Source organism: Palaemon carinicauda, chromosome 32, assembly GCF_036898095.1.
Source record: "Palaemon carinicauda isolate YSFRI2023 chromosome 32, ASM3689809v2, whole genome shotgun sequence".
Classification (NCBI taxonomy): domain Eukaryota; kingdom Metazoa; phylum Arthropoda; class Malacostraca; order Decapoda; family Palaemonidae; genus Palaemon; species Palaemon carinicauda.
This window is the reverse complement of record NC_090756.1, coordinates 22,678,665-22,700,096: the sequence shown is the minus strand read 5'-3', so window position 1 is coordinate 22,700,096 and position 21,432 is coordinate 22,678,665. Positions and strand designations below refer to the sequence as shown.

At 36.5% G+C, this 21,432-nt stretch overlaps 1 long non-coding RNA gene and 1 pseudogene across 1 annotated transcript; both read right to left on the bottom strand.

Annotated features, from left to right (window-relative positions):
- Nucleotides 1-881: 881 nt before the first annotated feature.
- LOC137625733 (uncharacterized) lies at nt 882-21,216 on the bottom strand. The gene is made up of 4 exons (XR_011040888.1): nt 21,148-21,216; nt 16,388-16,574; nt 5,065-5,205; nt 882-1,178 (listed from the first exon to the last, which is right to left on the bottom strand). It is a non-coding gene; the product is annotated as an uncharacterized lncRNA (long non-coding RNA).
- Nucleotides 6,516-8,808, bottom strand: LOC137625732 (uncharacterized; annotated as a pseudogene).
- Nucleotides 21,217-21,432: the final 216 nt, after the last annotated feature.

Below are 21,432 nucleotides of genomic sequence, written 5' to 3'. Positions count from 1 at the left end.
TCTACCTATCTCTCTCTCTCTCTCTCTACCTATCTCTCTCTCTCTCTCTACCTCTCTCTCTCTCTCTACCTCTCTCTCTCTCTCTACCTCTCTCTCTCTCTCTACTTCTCTCTCTCTCTCTACCTCTCTGTGGGCTACTTTTCACTACCTCCCATTCCTTACCTCTCTCTATCTCTCTAACAAATGATATCTTTGTTGCTCCTCAAAGTTTCATTTATATTGAAAATCAATCATGATTCAATTTTCCTTACTTTCTCCAATCTCGCACCATCGGTCACATCGCGGTATTTTCGATATTTCCGGAAAATCCGCAATATATGTATAGACATGGGTTATGAAAAAAATCCGCGAAGTGGTGAATCCGCGATGGTCGAACCGCGAAGTAGCGAGGGTTCACTGTAGTTTAGTTAGGAAAAAATTAGTTATTAATGACTTTAGTAAAAACTATTAAACACTAAAATTAATGATCGACTATTATGGCCAAAACTCTGTTCATGAACACAACTGATTTTAGTTTGAATGATGTTAATTACAAAGAAAATTATTACTGGAAAGAAATGAAATTTAATAGTATATAAATTTGGACAAGATTGCCATGCAACATTATCATTATATTTATTACCTGTGTATATCATTCATTACTTATGTATAACCATAACACTTGGGTTTACTAAATCATATTGTGCTACCTAAAGGTTTATTATTAACTAGCATTCAATACTCTTAATGACTTCCACCACTGCCAACATATACTGTATTCTAAAAGCTGAAAATGTTATTCAATGAAACTATTAGAAAATAAAACAATAATACACTAAGTTACCCAGAGACCAAATTACTTTCTTATTTTTACTTCATTGTTCATAAGTTTGGTCTTTATACAATGAAAGCAAATGAGGTTATAAAATACAGAAGGTCCTCTTCCAAGAAGCTCCTTGTAAGTAAAATTTTGTTGACCTTTGGGTCAAGGATAAACCTAACCTGTATCCCATGGCTATGATTTCCAGCTACAAAAATCAACAAATAGGTTTCATATGAAATAGATATCAGGTTATTACAAATGTCGTTTGACTTACTGTATTAAAACGCATTTTGACGTAGGAAAAATATTTTTGGGCGAGATAGCCATGTCGTCCTGATGGAAGGTCCTTCCGGCAACTTCCTACTGTATAATATTTCTGCGAGTGATATTCACAAGAGAATTACCGTCAGGTATCACAGGGTTCTAACCCCCAGAACGACTATCCGAAGATATTGTGCATAATCAGGGACGTATCCGTAGATAACCATAGACATTTGCACCCAACAGACTTAAGCTTACTGTATTAAATGATAAATATTGTTATTTTCAGTTGGATTTGAATTTGTATCTCCAAATGTTTCAAGTTGAAGACCTTCCGTAATTGAACTTTATAATCTCATTTAATATGAAGAAGAAACAAAGCTAAATAAAAAAAGTATTGGCAGTTGAAAAAGTTATTTACCTTTCCTATTAAAATCTACATTTGATATTTTAACCCTGGATAGGTACGGTCCTCGGACACCCCTTTAAGGGTATACTCGGACGCGAACGACCCCGACGCCAAAAAAAATTCTTGAAAAATCAGTTTTTGCAGTAACCTCCTTTTTTCTTTTGCCAAAAAAAACTTCAATGAATGCTTAAAACAACTGTAAAGATAAATACTACTCATCTGCATAAAAACTATTTATTATAAATATTTTAAAAAATTAAGTAGAAAAAAAAAAAGACCTGACATAAAAATTCATAAAAAAAAAGTTTATACATATATACACAAATCCTTTTAGGAATTGATTCTTGAATGTTTAGGACACATCTTGATGTATTTTGGATGAAGTCAGACCCATGGAGGTGAAGATCTGAAATGAGAAAAAAAGGGTAACTTTTTTTGGCCAAAAAAAATTGTCCAAATTTCATGAATTTTTTTGGGTACCCAAATGAAATAGGAAGTGGCTAATTTTTTTAGGGAATAAACATATGTTATCCTAAAATAGAAATATGTAAAAAAATCTTCATTATTTTGTAAATTACATTTATATCAGGGGCCATATCTAAAGGTAATTTTTTGAGTACTTGGAAATTTAGTAAAAAAATACATATATTTAATATATAATATGATATTTATGCAGGTAAAAATATACCAAAATATCACAAATTCTATAGGGAACAAGAATATATATAGATAGGGCAGCTTACGCTTCGGATATGTCCACAAAATGGCCGCCAACCACACTGACTCAGACTCCCTAATCTGCCACTTGAAATGTAGGAAGGGTATTTCAATTTCAAGGTGTTATTTACTAATCTAATTATTATTGGATATGCATAAAAATTGTATGGTGGGTTGCTGGATAATTGTCGATTATTTTACGTTTATAAAATTAAAATTCTGACCCAAAAAATTTTTTTTGAAGGGAAATAAAATCGAAAAAAAAAATGTAAAACAATATTTTAGCTAAAAAAATTTGATGATATTCAATCAAAAAAAAAGTAAACAAAATTTTCCGACAAATAAACATCTAGAGGAATCATTACTCTGTGATAGTTCCTTAGTACGTAGTAATTTTGAAAGAATTGAGAAAAAACGAAAAAATGGCAATCACCGGAAAATCGAACACATACCTATATATACGCCATATCTGGCTAAAAAAAAGATAGGCATGGGTAGCCAGATCATCTAAAAACACTTTCCAACACTATAAAAATATAAGTTTTGCGACACTACTTGCCAATTCCTTACGGTAACATGACTAAGCAAAAAAATGCAAAACAAATAAAAAGGGGCACTCGTGGAAAAATGGCCATTCTAATATACGGCATTTCAGAAAAAAAAAATTTCAGCCACGTGCTAGGCAAACCATCAAGGCATATTTTCCGACAAATAAACATATAAATGAAATATTACTCTGTGATAGTTCCTTAGTACGTAGTAATTTTGAAAGAAATGGGAAAAAACGAAAAAATGGCAATCACAGGAAAATCGAACACATACTTATATATATGCCATATCTGGCTAAAAAAAAAATAGGCATGGGTAGCCAGATCATCTAGAAACACTTTCCAACACTATAAAAATATAAGTTTTGCGACACTACTTGCCAATTCCTTACGGTAACATGACTAAGCAAAAAAATGCAAAACAAATAATAAGGGGCACTCGCGGAAAAATGCCCAACATTCTAATATACGGGATCTCAGATAAAAAAAAAGACATGCACGTGTTAGCCCAACCATCAAGGCACACTTTCTAACACATAAACATGAAAAAAAAATCAATAATATACGGCAATTCCTTACTACGTAGTAAATTTTTACAAATATTGAAAAAAAAACAGAAATTGGCAACCGCAGTTAAATACCCAATATACCAATAACTACGTCGTATCTGACAAAAACAAAATCACGCATGGGTAGCCAGATCATCTAGACACACTTTCCAACACTAAAAAAGCAAAAGTTTTACGACACTATTTCGCAATATCTTACGGAAAAATGACTTGGCAAAAAAATGAAAAAAAATGAAAAAGGGACACTCGCGGTAAAATGCCCGACATTCTAATATACGACATCTCAGATAAAAAAAAAGACATGCACGTGTTAGCCCAACAATCAAGGCACACTTTCTAACACATAAACATGAAAAAAAAATGAATAATATACGGCAATTCCTTACTACGTAGTAATTTTTACAAATATTGAAAAAAAAACAGAAATTGGTAACCGCAGTTAAATACCCAATATACCAATAACTACGTCGTATCTGACAAAAACAAAGTCATGCATGGGTAGCCAGATCATCTAGACACACTTTCCAACACTAAACAAGCAAAAGTTTTACGACACTATTTGGCAATATCTTACGGAAAAATGACTTGGCAAAAAAATGAAAAAAAATGAAAAAGGGGCACTCGCGGTAAAATGGTCCTCGTGGTGATGAACGACATTTTAACTAAAAAAAAAAACATGCACATGGTAGCCAAACAATCCACCAAGACTTTCCACAACTGATAACCTATACAAGTTGCACCATTCTACGACAATTTCATAATACGTAATAACTTTGATAATTATGCAAACTACCTCAGAAGGGTAAACTCGGACGCGAACGACCCCGATGCGTCTCAGAAATCGGGGAAGGAGTACAGCTACAGCAATGCACATCTGGACACTACTAGAGCGTGTAGGGGAGACACCTCCTGCAGGTCGATCACCCACAAATTCAGTCACAGGGGTGAGTCACGTGAGAAAAACCTGTTTTTTTTTTACGCTCGGGGTCGCAAACGACCCACCGTACCTATCCAGGGTTAAAAGCCTAATAGTTAAAGAAACCACACATGAGCAGCAATGAAAAGATTGAAGTACTGGTCCTTAATTTAAAACAATAGTACGAGACCAAGAATAAGTAGCAATAACTTAATAGTATAATAAATATTTCTATTCATCAAATGCATAAAAATTACTGAACATATCGATAAGCAAAAGGCCATAGAGAGGAAACAACTTCTATATTAATTTTACACCACAAGGAACTCAATAATGTTTAAAGTATTGCCAAATTTCTTAACGCACATACTTATCCACTAGAACATTTTCTAATACCCTAATTCATTTAATAATGTTGCAAATTTTAAAAGAACATCTCCTTTAATTCAAAGTACAGGCTGTATCCACTTTACCCCTTTTACCCCCAAAGGACGTACTGGTACGTTTCACAAAAGCCATCCCTTTACCCCCATGGACGTACCGGTACGTCCTACCAAAAAATGCTAAAAAAATTTTTTTTTTCATATTTATTTTTTTTTTTTTTTAGAAAATTCAGGCATTTTCCAAGAGAATGAGACCAACCTGACCTCTCTATGATAAAAATTAAGGCTGTTAGAGCAATTTAAAAAAAATATACAGCAAAATGTGCTGGGAAAAAAATAACACCTTGGGGGTTAAGGGTTGGAAATTTCCAAATAGCCTGGGGGTAAAAGGGTTACTCGAGTAAATATTAGGTTAAGAGTACAGTGCTGTCCACAAACAAAAGTGAGGAAAATACTTACTTTAAAATCACTCTCCATATTATCCTCCATTCAATTCAGTACAGTTGCAATATTTTAGATGATCCAAATACTTTTAAGCACAATCTTATGATGGTCTTGGCAGATCTCGCTGCTTTCTGCACAATGGTGTCGAGAAGGTTGCTGTAATATTAATATAATATTTATGTACTTTGAAGATAAATTCAAATCATTCTTGCAAACCTCACTAAAATCATCTCTAGGAATACAGTATACAAATGTAAAAAAAGATAACCTTCAAGTAATATATTAACCCTTTTACCACCAAAGGACGTACTGGTACGTTTCACAAAATCCATCCCTTTACCCCCCATGGACGTACTGTACCGGTACGTCCTTGCAAAATATTGCTATAAAAAATTCTTTTTTCATATTTTAGATAATTTTTTTTTTGGAAATTCAGGCATTTTCCAAGAGAATGAGACCAACCTGACCTCTCTGTGACAAAAATTAAGGCTGTTAGAGCAATTTAAAAAAAAATATACTGCAAAATGTGCTGGGAAAAAATTAACCCCCTGGCGGTTAAGGGTTGGAAATTTCCAAATAGCCAGGGGGTAAAAGGGTTAATTCTCAACACAAAATACATACTCTGATTATTCATTGCAGATGGATGGTATCCAACACTATGAAACTATATAATAGACATTAAAATGTCAACCATTTCTTTAGACCTTAAGATTCTAAATGTGAAATCTGCAAAATAATATTAGACACCAAATTTTCAAGAACTAAAAGTCCCAACAGGCATTTCACATGGCAAGTAACCAAAACTTTGACCTGTCAACTATTTTTGCTCTAAGCCTCCAATGATTTAAAAAAAATATATAATGTTCATTCCAGGGACGTGCAGAGAACTTGTTCAGGGCAGGTGCTCAAGTGAAAAAAGGGCAAAAATATAGAAATCGATGAGGCTAAATATATACCGGCTCAATATTCTTTCAAATTTATGTAAACTAGCCATTAATAATTCAAGGAGATAGAAATGACTGATATCATAAGTACTAGTGGGCTAATGTTTTTTATGAACATAAAATCTACAGTACTGACTACTAGAAGAACTAGGAAATTTAACAAAAGAAAATTATATATATATTAGTTTTACATAAATGACCAAGAAAATCAATCAGTATGACCAATACACTTGGCTAATAACCAGACCTTATCATTTCATATTTATAAGAGAACCCTTCTGTGAGCTATTTCTTTGAATATTCTAATAACTTCACTGTTGATGAGTGTGATATCCTTTTCAACTGCTAGCAACAAAAGATCAGATAACCTCTCCTCACTGGACAGGCTGCATAGCTTTGTCTACACCAGCTTGAGTTTGGAGAAGGTCCTTTCCACTGTTGCAGTCGTGACGGGTGGAGTGGCATAAATTGTTAAGAGTTAAAGCATAAGTGGCAATATCTCCTGGACATTATTTTCTTTCATCAGGTTGAGCATTGTAGATGCTGTGTTCTGTGGCAGGCAAGGAAATGAGGAATAGAAGATCTTTTATTCCAACTGTAGCTTGTCTACTTCTTCTAACTCATAAAACTGGCATAATTTTTGCAATGACTTTAATGGCACTTCATTCACAGGTTCTTTCCAGTTATCTTGGACTGTCATACAATGAAAGGCATTTAGGATACCCCATGTTGTGTTGTCTCAACCTTTATATCTTCTTTGTAGCTCTTGTGATATTGTATCTAAAAACATATAAAATATTCTCATACGGTAATACTCATCCAAGGATTGATATTGCTGGTCCTCAGTAGCAGATGTAGCACTATACTTTTATCTTTCAGGCATTTTTCTTCTTCTGCCTTGTCCAGGGATCCCATAGGGGAGGTCGATGGCCATGGATTCAGCTCTCTTTTTAACATTTGCAAAAATCTCCTGAAACCTCTCATCATTTCTTAATGCTCTCAAACTTTGTAGCACTCCATCCACAATTCTGTAGGAGGCAGCCAAATCAGTCTTTCTGGTGTAGGGCATTAGAGGTATAGGTAGTTCCTTGAAAAACTGGGGTGGCAATCTCAAGACAAACAAAAAATACAAAGTTAATACTTAACAGCAATATTGAGGTATCCCCTGCTGATGCATCAGAGGATGTTTTTGCACTATCTCTTCTAAAAATGGCTTCAGAACTGGAATGACCTTCCTCATGGTTCTAAGAGCTGACTCTGCGAGCCCATCTTGTGTCTGATAGCTTCTTAAGTTCAAGTGGGAGGTCTTCTGGATACATTGCTATCTGGATCTCCATGAAAGCAGCATGCCGTTTTGAAGAGTTAGAAATAAAAGCATACAGTTTCTCCACCAAACTGAAAAAAGTTACAAACCGAGTACTTGATTTTGCACTTTCGACTAATACTAGATTTAGGCTATGTGCATGGCAGTGTACATAGAGTGCCTTTGGGTTCAGTCTTTTGAGTCTGGACTGTAATCCATTGTATATTCCACTCACATTTGCTACCCCACCATATCCTTGTCCACGCATATCATTAATGTTCAGGGTATTTTTATTAAGTATAGCGATCACTTCTTTCTCCAGTGCTTCACCAGTTGTTGATTGCACACTGAATACTTGTATGAAACGTTCTTTTATTTTGAAGTCATGTACATATCTCAAAACAAAAGAGACCTGTTCTGTATGTGATACATCAGCTGTTTCATCTATGAGGATGGAAAAGATCTTGCTCTTGTGAATTTCTTCTAATATCACTCTTCTAACTGAAATGGCCAAAGCCTTGATCAGGTCATTCCGAGTCCTATTTGAAAGAAATGACACTTGGGGTCTTTTCAGTATTTCTTGTTTTTCTTTAATTACATCAAGGTGCAATTGAACTACACTGTCATACTTGCTAAACATTTCTACATGTTCAAGAAAGTTTCCTCGATTTTCACTGACAGAACTTTCTTGGTCGCCCCTAAATGGGAAACCTTGTCTTGCCAAGTATAGTGATGGAGATCAACCTACATAAAATTTCTCTCTTTCTCTTTGTCTCTAGCAGCTTGTACTTCCTGATTAGCTGTTTCTAAAGCAATATCTAATGCTTGACTTTAGAACCCTTTCCATCGAACCATACCAATCATGTGAGATTCTGAACTAGCAGGCTCCTTTATTTTCTCTAAAGCTGTCCTCCAACGGCTTATGCCCTCTGATTTCCCAGATACTCGGCCCCTGTACTTCTCCTCATTCAAAAACAGACGACAGCTGAAGCAGAACATGGGATCTTTCCGAGGTGAATACTCCAACCAAGAGTTCCTTTCATACCATTTCTTCTGAAATGAGTCTCCCTCTATACTCTTGGGATATGAAATTACTAGTTGACATGGGTCATAATTATTGCGCAGTCTGATGAAAGACTCATTAATACATATCTTATAATTAACAACACGGGCAGGGTCATTTGGATACTGTAATTCAGGTAGCATGGAAAATGGCTCTTCAACTTCGGGCACTTCTGCTCTTGCTTCAGCCTGGGGCTCCTGTGGAGCAACTTGTTGCTCTAGGTTACCTAAACTGTCCGCTTCATTTGGCTCGTCGTATGCTTCCATATCTTCAGCTTCTGACTTTTCACTCTCCTGAGTCTCCTCCCAGCTCTCCTCCTCCTCCTTCACTTACTCTGATGTTGAAACTGCCACTCTTGGCTTCATCCAATCATAAAGAGTTTGGCTACCTTTGGCAGCATCTTGTCTGTCCTGCTCCTGCTCCTTTTTTCTTCTCTCCTTCCGTGGCATACTGAAGATCATTAATATAAAAATTAGAAAATCAAGGTTCCATGAAAAAAAATCAGGATTTCCCTAAATTTTGCGCATCAGTGTAAAATACCTATTGACAAGAAAGGGCACTTTTAATACAGTAGCAAAAGGGGAAGGTGCTTGGGCACCCCTAGCAGCCCCCCTCTGCACGTCCCTGGTTCATTCTGTTGATAAAAATTCTTAAATGGGGTTTTTATGAATACAGGACTGGGAAGTTTACAGTTAAAAGCAGAGTGAGAACAAAAAATCACACAATAAATCTGGTTGTGTATGAAATCTGTCATTCAAACCTAGAATTTCTACATCTATGAAAACTGAAGCTAATTAATTGGATATAACAACAACCAAGAGATATTTTTTAACCTTTTAGTCTGAACCAAGTCTTGGGATGTGATGGAATTGTTCCTGAAACAATTAACCCTTTGGAAATTTCCAACCTTTAACCCCCAGGGTTTTTTTTTTTTTCCCCAGAACATTTTGCAGTATATTTTTTTTTCAAATTGCTCTAACAGCCTTAATTTTTGTCATAGAGAGGTCAGGTTGGTCTCATTCTCTTGGAAAATGCCTGAATTTTTACAAAAAATTATCAAAAATATGAAAAAAAAAAAATTTTATAGCATTTTTTTGCAAGGACGTACCGGTACGTCCATGGGGGTGAAGGGATGGCTTTTGTGAAACGTACCAGTACGTCCTTTGGGGGTAAAAGGATTAAGTCTTGGGTTATGATGGTATTGTTCCTGAAACAGGAGAGAGAAAGAGGTACAACATGTAACAGGACTACAGTACAGTATTCACAAAAAAACAATAAACCAAATAAAGTTCCAAACTGCTAAAAAGCAAAAAGGGTAAAGAAGTGTTGAGGTCAATAAAGCATTCAGAACCTTCAACTCGAGAGGGTTTCATGGTAACCAAATTTAGGTTTCCACGTAGTATACAAACTTACAGGACAAGCAGACTGCATAACCTCTTCCAGCCCACTTTTTTTATTTCATTTATGTATTTGGACCATATAACCAGGTGCTGGGACCAAGAAAGCCATCCAGTAAAAATAGGTTACTCGGGGAAACCCCCACCTGTTTTATTGAGTAAAAGTTAGATATTAAGATGGAAGAAAAGAAACTGGATCGTAATTTTCAGCTTAGGATTCAACAGGAAAAATAACTGGGTCAAACCACAAAATCTGGAAACTTGTACTCTATTTCAGAATTATTAATTTAATAATCACAGCAAATACTATAAAATTTGATGATACAAGTAATTAAATAAAACATCTAACACACAATTTTTTATGATACACGAGGTTTTTTCTGCCCTGAGAAATTCATAAAACTAAATTATCTCATCATGGGCAATGAAAGATGGATGTATGGAATTTGGTTAGCTTCAACTAGGGAGACCATAATTTAGTCTTTCTTTTCTTCTTCCCCACCGTTATCCCTACATTAAGGAGTCTGTTGTGTGGTTTGCCCTCTTCAATGCCTTCGATCAAAGGTATCCTCTTTCACAAAACTTCTCCTCTCCATATCATCCTTCACCTTATCTTGCCATCTAATTCTATACCTCCCTCTTGATCCCTTACAGGTTCCTCCTAGGGCCCCCTTACTCCCTACCCACCATCCATCCTTAACATGTGCCCACACCATCTCAGTTGTGACACTTTTATCTCTGTAATCTTCACTATACCTTCCATCTTCTTACATCATCGTTTCCCAATCTTTCAAACAGAGATACTCCCAAAATCCACCTTAGCATTCTCATGTGACGAGCGGAGAGAAGGTTGTGACTCAAAGACAAGGTGAAAGCAACTGAGTGGGTTTATTATAGAACACTCTCCTTTATATACAAAAGCTCGAGGCAACAGGAAATTTCCTGTTCCAAATCAACACTGTTACCGATGAGAAAAACAGACATGTTTTTTCAGGTTCTTTTTAGTGCGAGGGGAGAGCAAAGATACAGGCATAATATATACACAAAATGAACTATGTACGATCGTGTGACACACGGTTGGTACACTCATCTCTGTTCTCCAGTTTTGCTTCCTCTTTTCGTTTTAAATCCCAAGTTTCAGATCCATACATTAACACTGTTCTTATTACTGTGCTATAGATCTTGACTTTTGCCTTGATTGCCATTTTCCTATCACAAACCACACCTACCTCGCCTCCACTTTCACCGTGCTGCTTTTATCCTATTCTCAACTTCAGGATGTGAGACCATATTTTAATACCAAGGTGCAACTGGGAGAAATATCTCCACAATTGCACTATAGTCCATTTCTTTTAGCGAGGCAGATTTGCACAGACTCGCAGGGGTGCCCTTTTAGCTCGGAAAAGTTTCCTGATCGCTGATTGGTTAGAATTATCTCGTCCAACCAATCAGCGATCAGGGAACTTTTCCGAGCAAAAAGGGCACCGCTGCGAGTCGGTGCAAAAATGCATCGCTAAAAGAAATTGACTATAGGAAAATGAAATTGAAGTGGGACAGAGGTACAGTAGAGACAAATTTTGGTGTGGCTAGGAGCCAAAGAGATATAGCAAAGACCCTTTAATAATTCCTAAATAGTATTGACAGCACTCCTTTATTCAGAGATTATGGGAAGTACTTTCATGGATAAATGTTATTGTTACAAAGAAAATGTTCTTGTTGTTTCAGATTAAGCTGACTGCATGCTTACTCTTCGTAGACCATATGTGGAAAAGGTCTCAAATGGAAGAAATAACATACTTCAGATGTTGAGATTAATCCAGTTTTATATTGTCATTTTCTCAAACTATATTATTACTATTACTATTACTACTTGCTAAGCTACAACCCTAGTTGGAAAAGCAGAATGCTATAAGCCCAGGGGCCCCAACAGGGAAAATAGCCCAGTGAGGAAAGGAAAGAAGGAAAAATAAAATATTTTAAGAAGAGTAACATTAAAATAAATATTTCCTATACTGTATAAACTACAACATTAAAATCTTTGTTACAAGACTTCACCATGAAGTGCAACTTTACCATTTCTATAAAAAAATATTTCCAAATATTTGTTTTTCTGTCAAGTATGTAGTACTGAACCATACCATATCAATAAATATACAAAGTTGTTATTAGTTTTATTATAAATAAAGTATCTGGATGGAAAGCAATACATTACTGTATATTACAGTAGAGTATTTGACTTTTTAAGACCCTGAATTCAACTTCTGTACTCGCAAGGTCAAGCGACCTCCACATACAGTAGTACCAAATTTCCTAATTTGCAGAAATTTATCCACTAGAACATTTTCTACTACCCTAATTCATTTAATTATGTTGCAAATTTCAAAAGAACATCTCCATAAATTCTAAGTACAGGCTATATCCACTTAACCCGAGTAAATATTAGGTTAAGAGTACAATGCTGTACACAAACAAAAGTGAGGAAAATACTTACTTTAAAATCACTCTAAATATTATCCTCCATTCAATTCAGTAGTTGCAATATCGTGATGGTCCAAATACTTTTAGGCACAATCTTGTGATGGTCTCTACAGATCTCGCTAGTTTCTGCACGATGGCGTCGAGAAGGTTGCTGTAATATTAATATAATATTTATGTACTTTGAAGATACATACATACATATACCAAGGCACTTCCCCCAATTTTGGGGGGTAGCCGACATCAACAAATTAAACAAAAACAAAAAGGGGACCTCTACTCTCTACATTCCTCCAGCCTAACAAGGGACTCAACCGAGTTCAGATGGTACTGCTAGGGTGCCACAGCCCACCCTCCCACATTATCCACCACAGATGAAGCTTCATAATGGAAGGTAAATTCAAATAATTCTTGCAACCCCCACTAAAATCTTCTCTAGGAATACAGTATACAAATGTAAAAAAAGATAACCTTCAAGTAATATATTAATTCTCACCACAAAATACATACTCTGATCATTCATTGCAGATGGATGGCATCCAACACTATGAAACTATATAATAGACATTAAAATGTCAACCATTTCTTTATATTATAAATCTGAAATCTGCAAAATAATATTAGACACCAAATTTCAAAGAATTAAAAGTTCCAATAGGCATTTCACGTGGCAAGTAACCAAAACTTTGACCTGTCGACTATTTTTGCTCTAAGCCTCCAATGATTTAAAAAAAAAAAATTATATAATGTTCATTCTGTTGATAAAAATTCTTAAATGTGGTTTTTATGAATACAGGACTGGGGAGTTTACAGTTAAAAGCAGAGTGAGAACAAAAAATCACAAACAAAATCTGGTTGTGTATGAAATCTGTCATTCAAACCTAGAATTTCTACATCTATGAAAACTGAAGCTAATTAATTGGATATAACAACAACCAAGAGATATTTTTTAACCTTTTAGTCTGAACCAAGTCTTGGGATGTGATGGAATTGTTCCTGAAACAATTAACCCTTTGGAAATTTCCAACCCTTAACCCCCAGGGTTTTTTTTTCCCAGAACATTTTGCAGTATATATTTTTTTAAATTGCTCTAACAGCCTTAATTTTTGTCATAGAGAGGTCAGGTTGGTCTCATTCTCTTGGAAAATGCCTGAATTTTTACAAAAAATTATCAAAAATATGAAAAAAAAAAAATTTTATAGCATTTTTTTGCAAGGACGTACCGGTACGTCCATGGGGGTGAAGGGATGGCTTTTGTGAAACGTACCAGTACGTCCTTTGGGGGTAAAAGGATTAAGTCTTGGGTTATGATGGTATTGTTCCTGAAACAGGAGAGAGAAAGAGGTACAACATGTAACAGGACTACAGTACAGTATTCACAAAAAAACAATAAACCAAATAAAGTTCCAAACTGCTAAAAAGCAAAAAGGGTAAAGTGTTGAGGTTATTAAGCGTTCAGAACCTTCAACTCGAGAGGGTTTCATGGCAACCAAATTTAGGTTTCCACGTAGTATACAAACTTACAGGACAAGCAGACTGCATAACCTCTTCCAGCCCACTTTTTTTATTTCATTTATGTATTTGGACCATATAACCAGGTGCTGGGACCAAGAAAGCCATCCAGTAAAAATAGGTTAATCGGGGAAGCCCCCACCTGTTTTATCGAGTAAAAGTTAGATATTAAGATAGAAGAAAAGAAACTGGATCGTAATTTTCAGCTTGGGATTTAACAGGAAAAATAACTGGGTCAAACCACAAAATCTGGAAACTTGTACTCTCATATTTCAGACTCTTATTAATCTAATAATCCTAGCAAATACTATAAAATTTGGTGATAAAATTAAATAAAATATCTAATACACAAAAAATTTTGATACACTAGGTTTTTTCTGCCCTGAGAAATTCATAAAACTAAATGATCTCATCATGGGCAATGAAAGATGGATGTATGGAATTTGGTTAGCTTCCACTAGGGAGACCATAATTTAGTCTTTCCTTTCTTCTTCCCCACCGTTATCCCTACATTAAGGAGTCTGTTGTGTGGTGTGCCCTCTCCAATGCCTTCGATCAAAGGTATCCTCTTCCACAAAACTACTTCTCTCCATATCATCCTTCACCTTATCTTGTCATCTAATTCTCTACCTCCCTCTTGATCCCTTACAGGTTCCTCCCAAGCCCTCGTCACTCACTCTCTTCCCACCATCCATCCTTAACATGTGCCCACACTATCTAAGTTGTGACACTTTTATTTCTGTAATCTTCACTATACCTTCCATCTTCTTACATCATCGTTTTCCAATCTTTCAAACAGATACACTGCCAAAATCCACCTTAGCATTCTCATGTGACGAGCGGAGAGAAGGTTGTGACTCAAAGACAGGGTGAAAGCAACTGAGTGGGTTTATTATAGAACACTCTCCTTTATATACAAAAGCTCGAGGCAACAGGAAATTTCCTGTTCAAAATCAACACCGTTACCTATGAGAAAAACAGACATGTTTTTTTCAGGTTCTTTTTAGTGCGAGGGGAGAGCGAAGATACAAGCATAATATATACACAAAATGAACTATGTACGATCGTGTGACACACGGTTGGTACTCTCATCTCTGTTCTCTCCAGTTTTGCTTCCTCTTTTCGTTTTAAATCCCAAGTTTCTGATTCATACATTAACACTGTTCTTATAACTGCGCTATAGGATCTTGACTTTTAGCTTGATTGCCATTTTCCACAAACCACTCCTGCTACCTTCCTCCCCTTTCCCCATGCTGCTTTTATCCTATTCTCAACTTCAGGATGTGAGACCATATTTTAATACCAAGGTGCAACTGGGAGAAATATCTCCACAATTGCACTATAGTCCATTTCTTTTAGCGAGGCAGATTTGCACCGACTCGCAGGGGTGCCCTTTTAGCTCGGAAAAGTTTCCTGATCGCTGATTGGTTAGAATTATCTCGTCCAACCAATCAGCGATCAGGGAACTTTTCCGAGCAAAAAGGGCACCGCTGCGAGTCGGTGCAAAAATGCATCGCTAAAAGAAATTGACTATAGGAAAATGAAATTGAAGTGGGACAGAGGTACAGTAGAGACAAATTTTGGTGTGGCTAGGAGCCAAAAAGATATAGCAAAGACCCTTTAATAATTCCTAAATAGTATTGACAGCACTCCATTCTTCAGAGATTATGGGAAGTACTTTCATGGATAAATGTTATTGTTACAAAGAAAATGTGGTGTTATTACAATATGCTATCTACCATCGAATTTCTACTACAGTATGGTATCTACCACAAAGTGTGTTAACTACCGTCAATGTTAATCCTCCTGTTTGATGAGGATTATCAAACAGATTACTTACCACCAGTATGTTATCCTCATTGGACTTTAATGATAGTTTAATAATATTTATGAGAAGGACAACATGGATGCATAATCATAAGGAGTTTGTAGGTTACGTTAGGTTAGGACATGGGTACATAATTATGAGCAGTTTGTAGGTTAGGTTAGGTTAGGTTAGGTTAGGTTATGTTATCAAGTCGGTAGTGATCCTCCTTATTAGAGGCGGATTAGCAAGTAGACCGTATTCTTAGGGACTGATGGTAGGTATAATACTATAGTCAGAGAGGGGTGGTAGATAGCAAAATCACCGGTAGATAGCATACTATAATAGCACCGAAAATGTTCTTGTTTCAGATTAAGCTGACTGCATGCTTGCTCTTCGTAGACCATATGTGGAAAAGGTCTCAAATGGAAGAAATAACATACTACAGATGTTGAGATTAATCCAGTTTTATATTGTCATTTTCTCAAACTATAACATTAAAATCATTGTTACAAGACTTCACCATGAAGTGCAACTTTATCATTTCTATAAATATTTCCAAATATTTGTTTTTCTATGTCAAGTATGTAGTACTGAACCATGCCATATCAATAAATATACAAAGTTATTATTAGTTTTATTATAAATAAAGTATCTGGATGGAAAGCAATACATTACTGTATATTACAGTAGAGTATTTGACTTTTTAAGACCCTGAATTCAACTTCTGTAGTCGCAAGGTCAAGCGACCTCCACATACTTCTACATTAGCAAAGACAACCCGAAAGTGCGTAAATCTCAAAATTTTTAAGGACGTTTAAAGGTTAAAATTTTACTTACCTTCTTAATACTGTAGTGCATTAATTAAAATGCAAGGGAAAATACTTCAAAATTTTTAAATCCACATACTGTACTATGTCTTGACTTGATATCCTTGGGAAATCATTGGATGCCCAAACCCTTTTGTTGAGATGGAGTCTTCATTCTAGAAAATGGCTAGATGGCAGTGGTGGAGTGTCTCAGCTTTCTGGAAAATAAACAATGCATTTAACCACTCAATTACCAGTACTTGCAATATATTGTGGATAGGCTGACCAAACAATATGGGAATAACCAAACAATAATAAACTAATCCAAGATATGACATCTCACCATATGTAATAGTTTTTTTTCCACTAATGCTGTAACACGTAGCTATTCCTTTGAAAAATAACATTATACAAAAATGCAAAACAAAACACTACACGAGTGTTTATCAACGGGAGAATTGTTCAGCTTGGATCTATGAATCTGAGCCATATAGCCTAGTGTTGGGGGGGGGGGGGGGGGGGAAAGAGAGGAGGAGGTCATTCAGTGCCAATGTACAACTGAGGAACACCTTTTGATTGCACATAACATGTTAGACAGCAAGATGAAAGCTGAAATGTACCAGACAGTTTTGGATTGTATTTACAAATTTATGAAAAAATTCCTTGAATGTGTTATGAATTAGAAGTTGAATGTGATTGGAGTCTAATAAGAAATGAAGCGAATTATATTAGAAGTTAAAAAGTACCGTCAACTAGGAAAAGAATGGACACGGTAAAGATCTGTAAGTAAAGCCTACAGAACACTGCAAGAAAAACAGTGATAGCACAAGTATTTTTGGGACTGGTGAAATGGAAATTAATGTTAATGTCAATCCCTGGATACAATTGCTACCCTTTACCCATTTTTCAAGCAATTCCTGTATCAGTAGCTATTTACCTTATCAGAATTCATCCGGCTTAAAAATTTCTTATTATACCTGGCTGATGTCTAAAAAAAATTAGAAAGAGAGAGAGAAGAATGAGAGTGAGACTCAGTGGTCATAAAAGGTTAAGAAGGAGAGAGAGAGAGAGAGAGAGAGAGAGAGAGAGAGAGAGAGAGAGAGAGAGAGAGAGAGAGAGAGAGAGAGAGACTCAGTAGTCATATAAGGTTAAGAAGGAGAGAGAGAGAGAGAGAGAGAGAGAGAGAGAGAGAGAGAGAGAGAGAGAGAGAGAGAGAGAGAGAGAGAGAGAGAGATAGTCACCCAAGATTAAGAAGGATATACAGAGAGAGAGAGAGAGAGAGAGAGAGAGAGGAGAGAGAGAGAGAGAGAGAGAGAGAGAGAAAGAGAGAAATACTATACACTATTTTGCTACTAGTTTCATTATCCGTTCACGTAACTGACCAGCTAATTTAGCATACTTATTAAGTATCAAGTGGGCCTGAGGGTTCAGGGGTTCAGCACCACAAAAAATCCTATATTTCTTTTTTAAACTCAGTGATTCTTTATACACTTTATATAAAAACCTTTGGTACATTACTTTTTCAAATCTTACTAGCCATTCTAACCCACTTTATAGGAGGCTAATAAGACCTTTATCAAATAATTCCAGCCTCAATCACTGCCAAGGATTAGCCTTCCACAGGTTCAATTTCTAGTCATCTTTTTTATGTGATCAGTTTAATACTACACAGAAAGTTAATACCACCAATTTTAAGGAAATATTACTTAGTGCCTCCTGCCATGGATCTCTACCACAAAATGATGACGACTTATTCTTGTTTAAGAAAGATGTGCACAGAATTATCCAATAAGCTTTTGTAACCTATCACCTCTCATTTGGAGACTATTGCAAGGAACGCTCACCACATAGGTAACAGTCTGGGTTCCAACAAGGGAGTATAAAATTCACCAACATTAATTTTGTCACATTCCCCAGTAATCTTGCCGAACCTTGAACATTTTACAACACTTGCTATTGTTAGCTTTTACTTTACAGCGCAAACTTTTGAAAAAAAAAAATCAACATGACTTCTAAATTGGGTTTTCTCGCCACACTGAGTTACGGCATATGCAGTCCCATTACGACACTTTATCTGCTAATTTTGCCAAATTTTTGGAAGAGATCACTCAAGACACTTTACTTTACACAGCAGTACACAATGACAACATTTTAGAAAGGTGAATACTATGTAGGGTAGTATACTGTACAAACGTTTGCAACAAGATATCTGGCAGATGTTTGTACAAACTTTCTCAAGTTTTAAATTTTAATCTTACCAGCTATTCTAGCCTATTTCTGGACCACAATTTTTGGGCAGTGGTAAGTTACACAGGGAAGTGCAAGTAACCTTGACTGCTCCTACAGGAGGAGGCTTCCAAGGCCGAGACGAAATACCTGCTTGGCGACATATCAAGAACTGTCCGAAGCACAGGGACTTTAATCAGACTCCGTACCCCATTATCGTCTTGCTATGAAAAATAATGCTGCAGAGAGCTAGAACGAGACATGAACGAATCAAGCACTTTTCCCTAATTCTCTGAGGGTGATATCACTTGGGGGAGGAGAGCTTTGCTCGCAAACAGGAAAGGTGCTCAACACCGAATAGAGAAGCTCAACGTTTTATAAGCTGCGGGCTCAGTCTGAGGTCAAACAGCATCATCCACAAGCTGTGAAGACTGATCAGTCAGCTGAGTTCACCCAAAAAGGATCCCCTGACTGGCAACCCTGAGGGGATACTATTCTGTATCAGTTCTTGTTTGTATGCTGAACCTGCACGAATGAAGGATGAAAGCGCAGAAGCAGAGATAGCTGCAGCTAAGGGCCTGATGCTCTGATGGGTCACCTATCACAGTCTCAAGGAAGAAGACTATAGTCAACCCCTGGGGAGGCAGGTGTATGCTCCTGTTACATCTCTAGTTATAGTAACTCCAAAAACCATTCCTTAGAGGGGGAACACGAGATACTCAACGCTGTGTGTCAGGGAATGTAGACTACTCACCTAAAGACAAGGGCGGCGCCGCTTTCCTAGGGGAAGCGAAGGATTGCTCTGAACCTGAAGATTGTCCTCTGATCAAAAAGCAACCACTCTTACACAACCGTCCTGCTTGGTCGGTCTCCGACCAAGCAGAGTCAATGTGGTTGGAATGAGATACCAGGGTAACAAAGTGGGACTTCTTCGCCTTCGATTAGACACTGAAGGAGAGGAATCCCTTTTAGACTTCTTCCATTGCCTACCGAACTGCACCCACTAGGGGCCCTATAAACGTAGGATATATTTTATTAACTATTTGTCTGCGATGGAAATAAAGGGTAATTTTCAAAGAAAACAGGAGTTTTTCTATATACAGTATACCCCAATTTTTTTATTAATAAAGTTTGCCCCGTGTTTTATAATAAAGCCAGAAAGAGAAAGCCAGTTTATTTTTAATACAAAGTTAAACGGGGGAGTGAGAGAGATGGCACATATGTGCTCTACCGAGCCAAAATAAAAGCAATGTTATATCACCAGTGTGCGAGCATGGTAGCTGGTAAAACACCCTGCTGACTAATGACAGGCAGTTATACCTTGCTAAAAGTTTTACCGCTATTTCAAGTTTTCGCCGAAGTATGTATCTATGGCAAAGAGTTGGAACAAACTATGATTTAGTGTTACCCTATGAAGAGTGAAGCCAGTAGGGAAGGAAACATTTAGTCTTAGGGTAGGCTAAGGATATAACAGTCTAAGGGTGGGGGGTGGATAATGCTCCTAGGTTAGGTTAGGTGAGAAACCTAAGGTTGATTGGTGTTCTTGTGCTTGTTTTCCCTATCAAATTGTGGCTTTTTCATTAGTCAAATTTTGAAATTTACACCGGGTCTATCCTAACCAACAATACATGCTCCTTTAGAAATCTCTAGCTCCTCCTAAGCCTTACCTTCTAAAACTTTGACTAAACCAACTAGGTACAGTTGGCCACATGAATTCCTCGTGCACCTCACTCTGAAAAAGTGCACCCAACCACACCTTTACTGTATGTACTGTTCCTGTGTTTAGCCCCACCCACTACCTCCACCTTCTCTTCCTACACATGATCTGTTTGGGTATACTTATTTGGAGCAAGGTAGCATATATCAGGGTATATCTCGACTATTTGCAATGGAAATAATGCCATTTGCGAAGAAAATATGTATTTATCTATACAAACCCTCATTTCTATCAGTAAAGCTTTTCAAGTCTTGTTCTATAAAAATACCACAAGGTGTGCCAGGGTATAACTGTACATATGCTAAGCCTATTGATCCTCAAACTCCAATTAGTGATCATGATAAAAAGCTTCAAGATTCCCGATATAAAAAAAAAAAAAACTGTACGATGCTTACAACTTAAAATTCCTTCATCTCTATGCATTGATTTAAATTTAATACGACACAAATATATTGCTTGCTCAATTATATTTTAATCTCTTATTCACAATAAGAAATTCGACCAACCTCCTTTAGGTAAGGACACGGTTTCTAGCTTAGGTTAGGTCAGGTGACTTTCTATACAAGGCTCCGTGGCTATACAAACGTTCATATTCGATAAAACCCAAGGCTTATTAACACCTTTAGAGCTCTATTATTTAGGCCTATTTACCACAATTACTTTAAAAATTAAAATTCTCTACCTAAATTTTCTTGAACACAACATAATAACAAGCCATCTTAAATAATTAGGAACTACAAGGTGTCACATGACGACCCCTATAGAGCAGACACGTGCCTGAAGCCTACACCATCAATATATCACTATTGAAATCAAATAAGCACATTTAATTTCATAAGGATCCTTACCTTTAATGAAACATTATACCCTTGGGTGACATTACACTTTAAATGACACTTTTAAATAGTTCAACGGAGTTTAGTGGAGGTCGGGCAGCCGTCTAGTGCGGACGTATGTATGAGGTGTTCCATGAGTAAAGTGTTCTGAATTCTTGGTGTTTTTGTTATATTCCTGGAACAGGCTCTAGGACCTCTGACAAGGCCGTCTTCTGCAGTCCACAAGAAGAAAGTAAGACCATTCTATTATTTTCAAATAATATAAGAGTTAATAGATAGGTTAGCAACCTTACCCTA